Consider the following 13,095-nt stretch of genomic DNA (forward strand, 5'->3'; position numbering starts at 1 on the left):
TCTATCTGTCAACGACTTCGTGAATAGCGAAATCAAAAGAATGTTATCAGAAAAAATAATAAGGCCTAGCAGAAGCCCTTACAATTCACCACTTCTGGTAGTCCCAAAAAAAGGAGAGAATCAAGACGGAAGCCGTAAATTAGGACTCGTCATTGATTATAAAAAATTAAATGAAAGTACCATACCTGACAGGTACCCAATGCAAGTCCCATCAGTAATTCTATCAAATTTGGGAAAAGCAAGATATTTTTCAAGATTTAGAGTCAGGATTTCATGAGATACTAATGAAAGCTTTTTCAATAAATAATGGAAAATACGAATTTTTAAGAATCTTTCAGAGAGCAATGGACGATATTCTAAGAGAACAAATAGGGAAAACATGTCATGTTTATATGAACGACATTATAATATCCTCAAAATCAATTGAACAACACTATACAGATCTTAACAAAATTATAAATATATTATTGAGGGCAAACATGAAAACCTCTTTAGAAAGTTTTTCAAACACGAAACCCGTTTTCTAGGATACATGGTATCCTATAAAGTCATCAAGACAGACCCAGAGAGAATTGAAACCATTAGTAAATATCCGCTTCCAGAAAATATTCGGGAACTAAGAAGTTTCCTAGGTTTTACGGGCTATTATGGAAAATTTGTTTCAAACTACGCCTACATAGCCAAACCTCTAACAAAATATCTTGGAGGTCATAATGGCAAAATCTCAAAAAGAATGTCAACAAAAATGATAATTCAGCTGGATGAACCAGCAATTAAAGCTTTTAACGAGCTGAAAGAAAATCTCATTGCTCAAGTAGAACTAGTTCAACCGGACTATAAAAAAAATTTACCTTGACCACCGACTCTTCAGACGTCGCAATTGATGCAGTTTTATCTCAAGAAGGAAAACCAATTACTTTTATTTCAAAAACCTTGTCTAAAACAGAACAAGCTTATGCTACTAATAAGAAGGAACTTTTAGCGATAGTATGGCCTCTTAAAAATCTAAGAAATTACTTATACGGAGTTATTGGAATTGAAATTCAAACCGACCATCAAACTTTATCTTACACAATTTCAGATAAAAATCCCAATGTAGATATGAAAGGATGGTATTCTCTCATACAAAGTTTTACACCGAAAACAACATTTAAGCCCGGTACAACAAATGTAGTTGCAGACGCATTATCTCGAATTCAGATAAATAATATTACTGACAGCGATATAGAACAAACAGACCAGTCAGACTCAGATCAGAACACACTGCATTCAGCTGAAAGTAGTTTTGAAAATGTAATACAAGAGACCCGTAAACCGTTAAATCAATTAAAACAACAACTGTTATTAACAACGGGGAGGTATACAATACATGAGTCACTGAAAATTTTTGACAGGACACGACATTTAATTGAATATGACACACCAGAAAATTTAATAACTATATTAAGAGAGTATCTTCCACCTAACATTACGGTAGGAATTCATTGTACCTTAGAGGACTTATTTCAAATTCAATTACCTTTAAAAAATAATTTCACAAACACATTCCCTTTTACAAGAATCTTTCTACAAGACGTGGAAAACGAGGAAGATAAAGCTATAATAATAGAAGAAACGCACAGCCGTGCTCATAGGGGGCTAGAAGAGAATTACAAACAGATCAGTAAATTATATTATTGGCCAAACTGTTCTAAAAAATTAAAAGAATATATTAAAAATTGCATGATTTGTAACGAAAATAAATATAACAGGCACCCAATAAAAATTCCAATTGGGGAAGCCCCAACTCCAAGTAAAGAAGGAGAAAATTTACACATTGATATATATTACGCGCAAGGTCTTACTTTCATAACTTGTATTGACGCTTACTCAAAATTTCTAGTAGTAAAAGAAATCCAAAATAAATTAAATATCGAAAATAAAGTAATGGAACTTCTTCAGCATTTTCCACAAGCAAAAGTAATAATGACCGATAATGAACCGAGCTTTACCTCGGCCCAATTTAAATCTTTCGCACAAAGGTGCAATTTAACTTTACATTACGCAGACCCGAGGCACAGCACGTCAAACGGACAGGTTGAAGGGGCACATTCTACATTAACAGAATTAGCTCGATGCATTAAAGAAGAATTTAATTTAACTGACTTTTCCGAAATAGTAATAAGAGCCGCTCAAGAATATAATCAGAGCATTCATTCTACAACGAACCAAAAACCTTTTGACGTACTATATAATAAAAAAGAGCACGATAACATTCCTCAACTTTTGAAAAATACTCAAGAGAAAATGTTGGAAACACATAAAGAAAACAGAAAAAAAAAAGAATATCATGTAGAACATGTAGTCCAGTGGTGTCCAAAACTGCCTTACGGCAGAGCATGAAACAACACATATGAACGAAATCACACGCACACATAGAACGAAAAAGTCGGTGTGTTTCAAGAAGTTCACTGAGAGAAAAGAAATGTGTAGTTTTTTTTTATTACAGTTATTATATTATTAATACAAAATATTGGACAAAAACAAAAAAAAAAAAATTTTGTGCAAAGAAAATGGTCTCTAAATTCTCAGTCATTTTTTCGATAAAAATAAGCATCAACCGCTCGACTCGCTTGCTCGCTAATAAGTGCACTCCAGCTAAATCTCAGTGAAGGCAAGAGACCTGCCTCGTGAGAAGGCAATATCTCCATCTCTATTGCACACGCATAAGAAGTATCGGCACTCCAACAACAAAATTCATTCGGATTAGTACGATTGAGGAGAATAGGGAAAACACGAAAAATTGTTTTTGTAATTGCCCTTTGCTTATGCTGGGACCAACGATGCTTATGGCGTGAGGAACGAGTCTTATGGAGTGAGCAGTCGCACACAACTCGGTATGCATGAGCATTTGCAAAAACAAATGAGCAGCGAGAGCAATGGGATGAGCACCACTGATGTAGTCTATAAAAAGAAACACGGGGAAAGAAATAAACTTAAAACCAGATATAAAAAACAAATAGTTAAAGAAAATTTACTTAACAAAATAATAATCAACAATAGAAATATAATTATTCACAAAGATAATATAAAATTCGAAGTATTTATATATCATCCTTTTTTTCTTTCCTTTCCCAGAAAATGTTTTATCAGGTGCTCATACTACACCTTATTATACCCTTGCAGAGGGTATTATAATTTTGGTCAAAAGTGTGCAACGCAGTGAAGGACATCTCCGACCCTATAAAGTATATATATTCTTGATCAGGATCACCTCCTGAGTTGATATGAGCATGTCCGTCTGTCCGTCTGTCCGTCTGTCCGTCTGTCTGTCCGTCTGTCTGTCTGTTTCTACGCGAACTAGTCTCTCAGTTTTGATGCTATCGTCTTGAAACTTTGCACACACCCTTCTTTCCTTTGCACGCAGTATATAAGTCGGAACGGCCTGGATCGGCCGACTATATCTTATAGCTGCCATATAACTGATTGATCGGAAATGGTATAACTTTGGTGTTTTTAGAGTTAGAGAGTTCAAATTTGACATGAGAGCTATTTTTGGTAAAACATTACGTCATTCCAAATTTCATAAGGATCGGCCGACTATATCCCATAGCTGCCATATAACTGAACGATCGGAAATGGTATTTGGTAGAAATATCAACTTTCGTATTTTTGAAGATAGAAGTTTGGGACTTTTTTTAGATTTTGTATTGTAATAAATTGGATTTTATATTCCTATTCCCATAAGGATCGGCCAACTATATCCGATGTTTGAGATATATATCCGGTTTTAAGTGCAAGGGTATATAAACTTCGGCTCCGCCCGAAGTTAGCTTTCCTTTCTTGTTTTATTAACAAAATCAGAAATAATTGACTATGTCACGAATATCTTCTATTTAAGGACAATAAAGACGTATTGACGTATCGTACGATTCATACGCAGATTTATTCCATGTAACTAACTTCAGCTTTTATAAAGAAATAATAAATTTGGAATCAGATAATATTAAAAGGGATACTAATAAAAGGTCACAAAGGGAAATTAAATATGAAATAAAAGTAATAGAACTAATTTTATCACAATTAATATCAACTAGATCAAAAAGAGGGATAAATGAGTTAGGCACCGTGTGGAAATGGTTAGCTGGAACTCCGGACCATGATGATTTTATTACAGTTCAGAATAAAATTAATGAATTAATTGAAAACAATAATAAGCAGTCTATTATAAATTCCCGATTATTCAAAGAAATAGAATCTCTTTCCGATGATTTTGAAAAAGTATTTATTGATCAAGATCTACCACTTCGAAAACATCGCTTGCGATTATTAACATTTGATCTGCAAAATGTAATTGACACAATCACTCTAGCAAAAATAGACGTTCTTAATACCAAAATTTTTAACAATGGTGACATCTTGGAAATATTAAAAAATGAACAAAAAACAGTAATTATAGCTGATTTAATGGACATCTCTTCTTTTAAAATCGCATTGCTTAAAGAACTTTTAATAATTTATATAAAATACCCAATAATAAAAAACAGATGTGAAATATATCACGCTAGAGCGATTTCCCAAATCGATGGAAAACTAGTTTTAAGCAATCAAGTCGCAAAATGCGAAAATGTTTCTTACGAATAACTTTTTAACGTTCTTACGAACTTTTTAATAATTTTGCACTCTAAACAACAAAAAAACTTGTTTTACCCGATTATTAAATGGTGAGAAATCAACCTGTAAAAAAATAAGAGAAAAAAATAAAAAAAATAGACATCATACAAGATGGTGCCATTCTTATAAATGGGAACAATATTGTTAACAACTCCCATTTAAACGGTTTGTTTTTAATAACATTTAATGGTACAACTAAAATTAAATATATCTCATATACCAATTTGGAAAATAAAATTCTTGAATACGTAACTACGAACCACTTCAAAAATTATGAAATATCCGATTACATATTATCAAATAACTCTGATCTTTCTTTAGATAATATAAACATTTTAAACCCATTCGTTAAAATTAAGAATACTAAAATATTACTTACCTTTATATTATTAATTTTAATCATTATATTTTTGATTCTTTCACTTATTATAAAATACAAAAATGCTATATTATTTGTTACCAAAAAACATCGGCCTAAACCAGAAAAATCTATTAACCAAGAAAATTTTTTAACTGAATTAAGAGATCATTTAAACGAATTTCATATTGAATCGGGACGATCCATTTTAGAAGGGAGAGAGTTATCCAACCCGTAAATACAGGCCACTTATGGCTTTTAAAAACAATATTTTCAAACTCTGCATTTTCTTTCGGCTTTGTCTTTGGCTCTGAGGTCCGATCTCGGTTCCCCATAAACAAATCAAAATCAAAAGTAAACATCAGCTTCCCTCCGAAGCCCAATCAATTACGCCTTTTGCGTTTCAAGTACCCACCAAATTGCATCGATCGGCTTAATCGAATTTCACAAGTTACAAGTTAATTTCATTTAACTTGTATATCCTTTATAGGGTAGGAGATGTTCAGTCATAGGGTTTAATAGCAATAAATAATAAACTAGGTCATGAACTACACTACAAAATGCTGACTACACATAACGACAGCTTGAGCAAGAATTAATGAGTTTGAGATCTATTGAAACAAAATTCACTCCTTAAATTATGAATTTATCGTTTTTATTTTGTGCTATGTATATTTCCATTAATTTACCACGTAAGCAATGTATATGTAATAACTTAGCCATAAATACTGCCTCAGAGTAATCTCAGTCTCAGAGTAATCTATTCTAAACTCATTTCTTTCTCCACGCCTAACTTGTTCACGTGCAAGTTGCGGCAACAACCCTGAAATCGGGTTATGTACCCTTTGCTTAAATTAATCTTTACAGATTAATGTTTTTGTGACCCCCACGCGATCATGTCAGCCCAGCATCATCAATGAAACACAGAAAAGGAGAAACTTATAGTGACTCCTTCCGGTGCAATACATTGCAATACGGAATCAAGGAAAACTACTTCTAAATTTCTAAATTCATAAAATAGTTCAGTTTCTTTGACCTATTTCTGTGGCGAGACGGAGCGCATCCAGCAGAAAATATAACTCTTTCAACGGTCAAAAACAAAGAACGGAAAGATGGAAGGGGATAAAACTACAAAGAAAACAATCGAACCAGCCCTTAAGGTGGCTAAGCTTCAAGAGCTCTTTGATGCCCAGCTAGAAATTTGGCCAGAGACATCGAAGCGCATTCGGAATAATAAGAAAAATGGACCGAGCCGAAAGCAAAGGCCGACCTAATTTACAACAAAGCTTTCAATCCTTGAAAAAGCGTGGGACCGATTCCTAGAAAATGATACAAATATCCGAGGAATGAGCAGAACCGAATGCTACCTTAGATCTGTTGAGGACCTCCGGAACACATTCAATAAATATTTCGACATCTTTGAAGACGCCCGTGATAAGCTAATGCAAAGCACCAGTCTCAGGTGTGTCAGGACCAGTGTCAGGAACAATCCCGCCCCTTTATCCACGTGGATAAAAGAAGAAAAGCCGAGGCATCCGAGGGTGCACTTAGCGACTTGGAAAAATCATTATGGAGTCAAGTCCAGGAAATCCACCTGTCCGACTATGAGGAATATGAAGATCCAACAGACAGTGGATACAATAAGCAGACATACCTTAAGCTACAAGCAGAGGTGCAGAACGCCCCAAACTTTGGAAATTTCACATAAGAACTCTTAATCTATTATGTACCAGGTTTAATAATCGGTTAATCTTCAAGACTGAGATAAATGAGATTCTTCACCAAAGAGTATTGAAAGCAGGTTCCGTTGCAACCCTTCATGAATTGTCGGACAAGTTCAATGGACACATGAGGGCATTGTGAGTTCGGGATCGCCGAACGAAATACAGGGCTGCCTCCTAGTGCAAATCCTAGTCCAGAAACTGGATCCTTTAACTCAGGCCAAGTGGAAGGAACCTCAATAAATCTTGCATGGTAATTAACACCCTTATCGATGCGTGACCTCTGTGTGGGGTGTCAACCTACGGAAAATCCGCCTGAAGCTGAAATAATGAAGCAGACGACGGACCTCTTAAATTTCGCTTGACGAAATGGGGTTCGAATGTTCCCGCTGATCTAATGGGGAAAAAAAGTCCTATTTGGAATTCGATGATAAAAGTCACTTTACCAAAATTTTAGGACTCGCTTGGGATCCTACCACGGATCATCTTCGCACATTGCCCAGTGAGAAAAGATGACTGCAACTCGAAAAAGTGCTGCAACTGCGGTGGCAATTACAATGCTGACTAGAGGTTGCACAGTTTATAGGGAGCTGAAAAGTCGCATCCAAGTCGCAGCATTAATCGCTGGAGCAGCCAAAAAGCAATTTTGAAGCTATACAGCCTACAACAAAGCCTTACGGAACTTATGTCGCTTATGTGCACATTTAATGCGAAACTTAAATCTATTGATTTAAATGCTAGTTTCACAACAACCAAATAATGACTTTCCTAACTATCATAGCAAATTAGGTATTTTATTCTTTCCGATCAATCGCCTCAAGACAATCATTAAAATTGACCTCACAGAAAAGAAATTGCGTTCAGAAAGTACAGAAAGTGTGTATATAGGCTCACTCATAAAGCTATGTCCTCATCTCAACGATGAAGCCAACGTAGATAGCGATGTTAATTTACCGGAGTCTGGACTCGTCTCAGCAGCTCGAGCTTCAACACCTCAAACTATATATACACAATGCAACCAATAAAAGGGCAAATCTAAATCTCACCGAAGAAATAGGCAAATAGAGCTCACCGAAAGAAACCGTGATGCCTATTAGAAATTCCACAGGCAGCTGGGTGCGCAGCGATAAACAAGAGCCAGAACGATTGCCAACCACCTTAAAAATGTCTTCCAGCAAAATCCTGTCACTAGTGCGTTTACTTTGCCGACTTTAAGCCAACATAAGCCAATTGAGTTTGGCCCAAACAAAATCGATAGCATCATCAAAAATCAACTGAATCCGAAATATTCGCGGGCTGCCTCCTCATAACTCCCAACTTAATCATTGAGCTCCCAAATTGCGCAGTTTTCATTATAACTCAGCTTTTTAATCCCATCTTGGGATGGCAAGATAAAACTTGGGAACTTTCCAATGAGCTGGGAAATGACTATACAATCCCCACGACCAATAGACCTATAAGCCTATAGACCTTTCATGCTTATCTAAACCCTTTGAAATAACCGTATTGACTCGGAAAAACACATAAATAAAATCCTGGAAGGAGTCCCGTCACATCAATTTGGATTTAGTGCTTATTCCTCGAAGGGATGGAGTTCATCGTGTAGCAGTTTTAAAAACAGCGACTGTAGCTGTAGCAGCTAAACATAAACATTGTTATCTTTTGTGGATTATCACTCCTCCTGCACTTTCGTATGCTCTATCTCGCTCTCCAGCAGCAGCTCCCGGATTTTGTTGTCTTTTTTGACGGAGAGCTTTTATGGTAGATGCACTGCAACCAAGCTACATTTACATAGTTAAATGCAATTATTATGTGCGCCGTTAGTTTCTCGCTCTCGCTCTTGTGGAATGCATTTCTTTTGACTTGCATTTGTCTTCAGCTGAACCACTCAACGGAACGGAGTAAATTTAACCCTAAACAAAGTTCATTTTTAATTTGGAATTGCCGATTTATTTTTATTACCAAATTCGGGGCTGTAAAACGCTTGGCAGCAAACAACAGTCATCCGTCGGTTACTTCACCAGAGCCCAATCTCTCTGAAATCATTGCAGGAGGTGTAAACACCCAAGAAACCCTTGAATGATATAAGTGATTAGGCATCAACGCATCCACATGGAATGCGTTCCTGGTTGTCTTGCTTCTTGATAAGCTCGATAGAGGCACATTTGAGCCAACAATAGGAAACTCCAGCCCTTGCAGACAATGGTTCAGAATCAAGAATTAGAGTCTTAAGGTCACGAAAAGCAATGCCTTCACCCAAAAGGAAGGCAAGGGCTACTTTTGCAAAGCGACAACTCCCGCTTTTTTTAAATGTGGTGATTTCCGCGCTAAAGCTGTATCTAAAATAAAGAGATTTGGTAAAAAACAAAAAATGTGTGTTTAAAATGATTTTAAACCCGACCACATATCGGGGGAATGCAATTACGTACGATCAACGTACAAAAACAATCAAGTCTCGGCAAGGCTATTCCGTTTTATGTCCAGAGTGACACGTACAGCAAAGCAATCATTGCCCAAACTGGAGCTGTGCGCAGCAGTTCTAGGGGCAGAGCTCACGAAAAAAGCAGACATGATTTATGCTTATCTTTAGACAAAGTTGCTAGCTACTTTTGGACAGACTCATCTCTCGTTTTGGGTTGAATAAATACAGCGGCTTCCACTTACCACACATTTGTAGAAAATCATACATGCTCAGATTCTGCTAAAAACCTACAGAACGCCAACGAAGCTCTATGTCTAGGCGAGCCAATTGAGCTAAGCACGCACAATCATTATGCATACAGTTCAGCAGATGAATTTTAACGCTTGAAACAGTTAAAACGATATAAAACCGTAGATAAAAAGAGCAGATTAGAGCATTCTAATCTAGCTTTTGATGCAAAACATCTTGTATTGCTTCCCTACAATGAAACAATCGTGAAAATGATCATGAGAGAACTATATGAAAAACATATGTGGTGCCCAAGCTTCACATACTATATATTGGATATATTGGTCAACAATATTGGATCTTCAACGTCCCAAACAGAAGCATGCTTCTCAAAATATCATAGAGGGATTGCTAGTCCACAAAAGGGAAGACAATGTAATGAGTTGGCTCATGGGACGAGTTATCAAAACGTATCCTGGATCCGATAATTTAGTCGACATCAAAACTTCAGAAAGAATCAACAACAAGTGATCATTGGACGTCACTAGTAAGGCGGAACAGTTTGAAGAGCCTCTATACAACGCAAAAGGGGAAGCTTGTCACTAATACTTATGTTACTGTTTTCACTAGGCATGCCACAGATTATAAAAGTGACTTAGCTTAGTAACAAGCAAATGGTAAACAAGAATGGTAAAGTCACAGTGGACAATGATAGTCTACTACGACCTGGACCCATATTGGATGGAAATAAAGGTACTCCCGGATGGATTGACTGGCATCCTGCAGATCAATGTTAGCCCATTATAACCATGAGTACGCAAAGCTTGATTCTGGAAATAACTTAATGCGTCAATCCCGCACTAATGCATCAGATCTGTCCAGTTGCCACTACTAACGTGCTTCATCTGTATCAACTAATGACAGCACAAGACAGCACAACCGACACTCACGTTATCTTTAATAACGTATAACTCACGTTATACCGTTGGTGTCTTTGGAGTTATTAGACGTCTTCAGCATCGTTCAGTACCATTCCAATTTAAAAAGTTGGACAATATACAATCTTCCACAAGAATTATTTCCATTAATGCTCATAGAGATCGCTTTATAGGTCTTGATGAAACCGAATTTAATGTTTGACTATGAACTTCGTTCATGCGATTTTGAAACAATTCCCACGCAACCACAATAAATAGACGACCCAAAACTAGAGTTTCTGTAACGTTGATTAGCGGTAATGAACGGAAAAACATCACCATATTAACTGGACCACCGACAAACATTTCGTACGCAGCATTGACCATCTAATCATTATACTTGGTTTGATATATGTCTACATCTTGCGATATAAGCGATCGTTGTGTACTCCAACAATAAAAGGTACCAAAAGAATTACCACTCCGGAACCTGGCCCAAGTAATTTCACCGAAGAACTAGACGACTGTTGAACAGCTGTTCAACGGCCGGGAGAATGTTAAGTCATAGAATTTAATTTTAAATTACAATATGTTATGAACAATAAACAAAATACTAGGTCATGAATTACACTAAATAATGCTGACTACACATAACACCAACAACAGCTTGAAGCAGAATGTCTGAATGTCCCCTTGGTGAAATCGAAAAATATTGTAACACAATTGTAAACGCATTCTAGCATTTTTAGCATTTTTTTCTATATCTCCATCAATTTACCACCGAAGTAATGTTTATGTAATATCTTAGCTATACAAAGCTAAAAAATTACAGGTCCTTGGTCATTGAGAGTTTTCAATGACATAATCCGTACCAAAATAAAAGGCCGAATTTAAGTGATTTTAAAACGTTTTGAATGTTTATTTCTGCATGCAGATGAAGCTGGATGATCAGCAGATAGACCAGCTTATCTGCATGAACATGCAGATGAAGCCGGATGCTCAGCAGATAGACGAGCTTATCTGCATGCAGGGACTCAAGTCAATGTAAAGAGAGGGCGGCCCGACTGGTCACTGAGAAGCTAAAGCTCTCGATTATGGAAAGGGCGGCCCGACCTAGACACTGTCAGCTTTCTAAAGAAAGCCCGTTGAGTATAGCGGCCAAGAGAGGGTCGGCTTGCGATCAACTAAGCTATTGTACATACTTAAGCCTAATAAATAAACATTTAAAACACAGCCTAAGCAAATAAACATTTAAACATTAACATTAAACCGCTGTGCTGCTGCATGAACGCGACAACAGTTTTATATCAGTAAAATCAGTATCAGACTTACGTATTCTGAACTCATCTGTTTCTCCACGTCCATCTTGTTCAAGTGCAAGTAGTGGCAATCGGTTAATGTACCCTTAGATTAAACTAATCCTTACAGTTTAACATCCCTTGCGTTGCACACTTTTCACAAAAGTTATAATACCCTCTGCAAGGGTATAAAAACATCCTAGCTTTTGAGGATGGATAATGTGGACCCACATTAACACGGGTACCAGAGCATCATGGGGCACTAGCTAGTGGAACACATGCCTGGCGAATGAATTCACCCCATAATGACAGTTGCCTTACCTGCAGGAACGGGGATGATGAAGAAACAGTAGAAAATCTTTTTTGACACTTCCGGGAAACAGATTCCTCATCGACAGTTTAGAGGTGGCAGTTCTGAATCCCAACAGGATACAGAAATTCACCAAAGCCCCAGGGTGGGCGAACTGCTAACCAAAAAGTCTCCATAATACGGAAAGGGAAGATCCTAAACACGGTATCACAAGGGACCGAATACGGTTTATGTGCGTCGGCTTCCAAAGCTGACAGCAATCTAAACCTAACCTAACCTTCGTAGAGCAATAAGTGGAATTGTGGGAAAGCTTGCAGACTACAGAGACATATTGAAGTGTGCAGTATGACTATTAAGAGTTAGTGCATTATATAAGACCACTGGACTCTTATTCGGCTTTTTTTTTTGCGCAGTTCCCCCGGCAGTTCCCTCCTGCCAAATCGAGGGCCCCTTAAGGGATCATGCTGGGGATTTGTCGATCTACAATGGCTAAAAAGTAGAGGACAAAAGTTTCAAGTCCTTCCACTAGGAAAATTACATTTAAATCTTTTTAGAATAATATGGCTGGCAACATCAACATTGACAAGGTTGTGCAAGCAAACGACACGCAGCATTGTTCTACGGTTTATTAGTACGGGGAAGTTAATTACAAAAGTATACTACGTAGGAAGAGAGGTGAAGATTTGCATTCCAATTTAGTCTTCTAACAGCAAATCAGAAATTTTTTTTTTCCAGGTTCAGATACAGATGTGATCTTGGTGTACTCAGTATTGAGGGTTCTACACACCCGATCCATACTTAATTATTGGACGGACCAAAGATACGTATAAAGTTTTTGTATGATAGGGGTCATTGAATTCTTTAGACCATCTTTTAATAAAACTAAGAACACCATTTAATTTATTAACCATGGTGGAAAAATGGTCGGCCTACGCAAGAAACGAAATTTATGAGCTTTGAGTGGTTACACAAAACTGGAAACAACCATGTGGAAAGCATAATTTCATCTGGTTCGGAAACGAAACAGAAGTCCAGCAGCCGACCTAAAGAATTTCTTTTAATTTTTATTTATTTATTATTAACAATTATTACAGATAATTATCTGTTATTCTACTCAGTGGTGGACAAACTCTCATTTTCCATAGCAAGCATGCACAAGGTCGGCATTGCTCCCGCTGCGCTGCCGGC

At 36.9% G+C, this 13,095-nt stretch overlaps 1 protein-coding gene across 8 annotated transcripts in view; it reads right to left on the reverse strand.

The window, feature by feature from the left end:
* Positions 1-13,095, reverse strand: part of LOC108120168 (angiopoietin-1) — a 155,483-nt gene that overhangs the window by 72,793 nt on the left and 69,595 nt on the right. The window lies entirely within an intron of this gene.

The sequence above is a fragment of the Drosophila bipectinata genome, chromosome 2R (assembly GCF_030179905.1).
Source record: "Drosophila bipectinata strain 14024-0381.07 chromosome 2R, DbipHiC1v2, whole genome shotgun sequence".
Lineage (NCBI taxonomy): Eukaryota > Metazoa > Arthropoda > Insecta > Diptera > Drosophilidae > Drosophila > Drosophila bipectinata.